Raw genomic sequence first — 5,000 nt, forward strand, 5'->3', positions numbered from 1 at the left:
TGGAACCCCGCTTGTCACAGGTGCCCACTCTGACACCTCGTCGCGTCCCATGACTCGTTGTTGCCTCCCTGTCAGATATTCTCTAATCCATTGCAGTGCGTTTCCTGTTATGTGTGCCTGATCCTCTAGCTTTTGCAGTAACCTCTTGTGAGCAACTGTGTCGAAGGCCTTCTTGCAGTCCAAAAATATGCAGTCGATCCACCCCTCTCTCTCTTGTCTTACTTCTGTCACCTTGTCATAAAACTCTAGTAGGTTTGTGACACAGGATTTTCCTTCCCTGAAACCGTGCTGGTTGTCAATTATACACTTGTTTCTTTCCAGGTGCCCCACCACTCTCCTCCTGATGATCTTCTCCATGACCTTGCATACTATACACGTTAGTGATACAGGTGTGTGTGTGTGTGTGTGTGTGTGTGTGTGTGTGTGTGTGTGTGTGTGTGTGTGTGTGTGTGCGGTTGTGTGTGTGTGAGTTGTTGGTGTGTGTTTTGCTGGTGTGTGTGTTCGGTTGATGTGTGTGTGTGTGTGTGTGTGTTGTTGATGTGTGTGTTGTTGGTGTGTGTGTGTTGGTGTGTGTGTGTTGGTGTGTGTGTGTGTTGGTGTTTGTGCGTGTGTGTTGGTGTGTGTGCGTGTGGTGTGTGTGTTTATGTGTGTGTGGTGTGTATGGTGTGTGTGTGGTGTGTGTGAGTGGTGTGTGTGTGTAGTGTGGTGTGTGTGTGTGTGTGTGGTGTGTGTGTGTTATATGTGTGTGTGGTGTGTGTGTGGTATGTCTGTGGTGTGTGTGTGTGCGTGGTGTGTGTGTGTGTGGTGTGTGTGTGTGTGTGTGTGTGTGTGTGTTTGTGTGTGTGTGTGTGTGGTGTGTGTGTGTGGTGTGTTTGTGTGGTGTGTTTGTGTGGTGTGTGTGTGTTTGTGTTATTGTGTGGTGTGTTGTGTGTGAGGTGTGTGTGTGTGTGGTATGTGTGTTGCGTGTGTGTGCGGTTGATTGTGCGTCGTGTGTGTGTGTGTGTGTGTGTGTGTGTGTTTGTGTGTATGAGTTGCTGGTGTGTGTGTTTTTTTTGTGTGTGTGTGTGTGAGTTGTTGGTGTGTGTTTTGTTGGTGTGTGTACGGTTGATGTGTGTGTGTCTCGTGTGTGTGTGTCTCGTGTGTGTGTGTGTCTCGTGTGTGTGTGTGTGTGTCTCGTGTGTGCGTGTGTCTCGTGTGTGTGTGTCTCCTCTGTGTGTGTGTGTCTCCTGTGTGTGTGTGTCTCCTGTGTGTGTGTGTGTGTGTGTGTGTTGGTGTGTGTGTGTCGTTGCGTTGGTGTGTGGGCGTGTGTTGTTGGTGTGAGTGTGTGTGTTGTTGGTGTGTGTGTGTGTGTTGTTGGTGTGTGTGTGTGCTGTTGGTGTGTGTGTGTTGTTGGTGTGTGTGTTAATGGTGTGGGTGTTGGTTAGTATAGGGTGCTTAATGGTGGTGGAGCGTTATTGTTAGTGGGGTGGATTATTGGTGTCAAAGCATTATTGTGGGTGTTATTGGTGTGGGTGTTGTTAGTGTGGGTGTTATTGGTGTGGTTGTTAGTATGGGTGTTATTAGTATGGGTGGTGTTAGCGTGGGTGTTATTGGTGTGGGTGTTGTTTGTGTGTGTGGTGTTTGTGTTGTTGGTGTGTGTGTTGTTGGTGAGTGTGTTAGTGTGAGTGTTGTTGGTGGGAGTGTTGTTGGTGTGTGTGTTGTTGGTGAGTATGTGGTGTGTGTGTGTGTTATTGGTGTGTGAGTTGTTGGTGTGTGTGTGGTGTGTGTGTTGTTGGTATGTGTATCTGGTGAGTGTGTCTGGTGTGTGTGTTGTTGGCGTATGGTTTCGATACGTGGTTAGTGTGCAGTTTTTTTTTTGGTGTGCGTGCGTGTGTGTGATTATCCTTTTCAGTTAATATATTTGAGATGTATGGTTGAACTGAAAGGTTGGGGTGTATCATTTGGGTACATGGCTAAGTACTAATGTTAATGTATGTGTTTAGAACACATCTTGGTATGTTCTTTTAGAGTGTAATTAGTATTTGAATCGGATATACGTACAATAAATTACATATCTTAAAATAGCCTCTAAATACAAAGAAACTTATCCAGATTTTCCTATGCCAATTTCCTTATATGATTCCCAACGAACACTGATAAATAATTATTTATAAATATATTAAATAATATGTGTGTGTGTGTGTGTGTGTGTGTGTGTGTGTGTGTGTGTGTGTGTGTGTGTGTGTGTGTGTGTGTGTGTGTGTGTATGTGTCTATCTGTCTGTTTCTCTGTCTGTCTGTCTCTCTGTCTGTACAAGCATAACGCGTCTACGTGCATGTTTCGGGTTCACCAAAGTTTTACCAGGAAAGGTAGACTCCCTTGTACTATGAGCTCTGATTAAGTGAAAACCTGGTTCTGTTTACCGTAGAGTTTCATGGAGTCATATAAGCAGATTTTCGTCAATGCAGCGTATTTTCCTTAGAATTCTGAATAGTAAGGGGCTTGTGTATAAAAGTTTGGTCTTGTTTGTTACGTACTGCAGTTATGAGAGGTAAATGATGTTACCAAAACGTTCTTCTTGCCGAATAAGGCAAGTGCAAATTTATATATGCAATAATTTCGAAAAAATCATTCTGAACCTAACAAAAAAAATATATTTCATTGTGTTTGTTTATTAAATTATTGTAAACTTACTTAAAATATATTTAGTTTAATTAGGCTATATTAAATTGCGCTTGTCATCGTAAGGTTAGGTAAGTTTTTTAAGGCTCTTTTGGTACAAAATTATTTAGTTTTCACACTAATATCAATGAAAAAATGTATCTTTAAAAATAAAAGAGAAAATTTTAGAAAGCATTTAATTTTAAACTAGTTCATGCTAATTAACCAGTTTTACCTATTCAGCACCTATCTACATCAACTGAAATTTTAGTTTCCCTCTCAGAAGGAATCTTCTGTTTCTCGATGAAATATCTATTATTTATTCATTTTCATAACTTTTCCTTTACGTCTTCGTCTTCTCTCATCCCTTCACCTCTCTATTCTTTTTCCTCTGCCCTACCTCCCTCTCCGTCCTTCCCTCTCTTGTCCTCTCCGTTTCCATCTCCCACTCCGAAGTAAATGCTGAATTCCCTCTCTTTAATTTATTTCCAGAATGGATTTACTTTATGACTCAGGTGAAGACAATAATGGAATCTCAAAAGAAAAATTATTGTACAATAATTCATTTAAATTTAATGAAACTGCTATTTTTAAAAACATTTTTTGTTGCTTTATTTTACGAGAATTAAAATTCTTAATGAAAAAGATGATGGAGACTTATATTCATCTGTTTCCGCTGCCAAATATTTTGCAAAAAAAAAAAAAAACTGGAAAAAATTTGTCTGGGAAAAGTACATCTGAGTTTTTTCATAGAAGTCTATTATTACGATTTATATTGATTTATTTAAATATATTGTTTTAAACGTTATATTTATATATCCATGTTCTTATTGTTGTTGTTAGTGATGTTAGTAGTATTGTTATTGTTTTCGTTAGTGTTACTGTTGTTAATGATGTTAGTATTGTTGTTTTCGTTACTGTTCTTGTTACTGTTTTTGTTATTGTTGTTATTGTTGCTAATTTTATTGCTGTTGTTAGTGTTGTTGCTAATTTTGTTACTGTTGTTATTGTTGCTAACTTTGTTACTGTTGTTATTGTTGCTAATTTTGTTACTGTTTTTATTGTTGCTAACTTTGTTACTGCTGTTATTGTTGCTCTTTTGTTACTGTTGTTAGTGTTGTTGATAATGTTTGCGTGGCTATTTTTGTGTTTGGTGTTGTTGTGTTTTGTGTTGCTGCTTATTGCTGTTGCTATAATTATAATTAAAAAAAAACATTATCATCACAAGCATGATAATCTTCAGTATCCTAACCATCATTATTTTCATCATTCAAAATAGTGTTACATGAGTCTGGGTGGATGGTGAGTGAGGGTAGAATATTACCGCATGTTCAGTACTTTCTTGCTCCTTACAGAAGATCCATGTGGATTGATTTTCGAACAGGGAAGTCGTGTGGGACTTATTTTTAGTTCACTTTAGATTGATGTGAAGTGGGGATTGCGTGTTTTGAAGTGTGTGTATGTGTGTGTGTGTGCATGTGTGTGTGTGTGTGTGTGTGTGTGTGTGTGTGTAGATGGTGTATGTGGTATGGATGGTGTGTGTGGTATGGATGGTGTGTGGTATGGATGGTGTGTGTGGTATGGATGGTATATGTGGTACGGATGAAGTGATATGGATAAAATCATTGCCCATTGTATAAACATTTGTCATATGTCAGAATCCTTGAACGTGTCCTCATTACTTATTAAACCAAAAAATGTAACATCTCAGCTCTTCTCAAAGAAATATTATTAGAACCCAATTATTGTCATTTCTTTCGTATTATGAGACACTATCACCTCAGATAGCAAAACTATTACATACAGAACCCATCCATGGCTAAAGTGTTAGTCAAGCACCATCTGTTTCAACGTGGCGGCTAAACGAGGTCATCGATGTCCAGTCTTGTGAATAGAGACGGTGTGGTGTCCAGTGTGTGTCCTCCGTCCTGTGTATACACCTCCTGCAACCCTCACGCTGTCTATATGTAATAGCAATTCGCCATGGATGCCAAATTTGCATATAATTGGTTAAGCTATTTAGGAGATATCACATTTCACTGTTTGTGCGTATGCATAATATATATATATATATATATATATATATATATACTATATATATATATATATATATACTCTATTATATATATATTATTATTATTATTATTATCACACTGGCCGATTCCCACCAAGGCAGGGTGGCCCGAAAAAGAAAAACTTTCACCATCATTCACTCCATCACTGTCTTGCCAGAAGGGTGCTTTACACTACAGTTTTTAAACTGCAACATTAACATCCCTCATCTTTCATAGACCCATCCGCTGACACGTCCACTCCCAAATATCTGAATACGTTCACCTCCTCCATACTCTCTCCCTCCA

This window comes from Cherax quadricarinatus, chromosome 4, assembly GCF_038502225.1.
Source record: "Cherax quadricarinatus isolate ZL_2023a chromosome 4, ASM3850222v1, whole genome shotgun sequence".
NCBI classification, from domain to species: Eukaryota; Metazoa; Arthropoda; class Malacostraca; order Decapoda; family Parastacidae; genus Cherax; species Cherax quadricarinatus.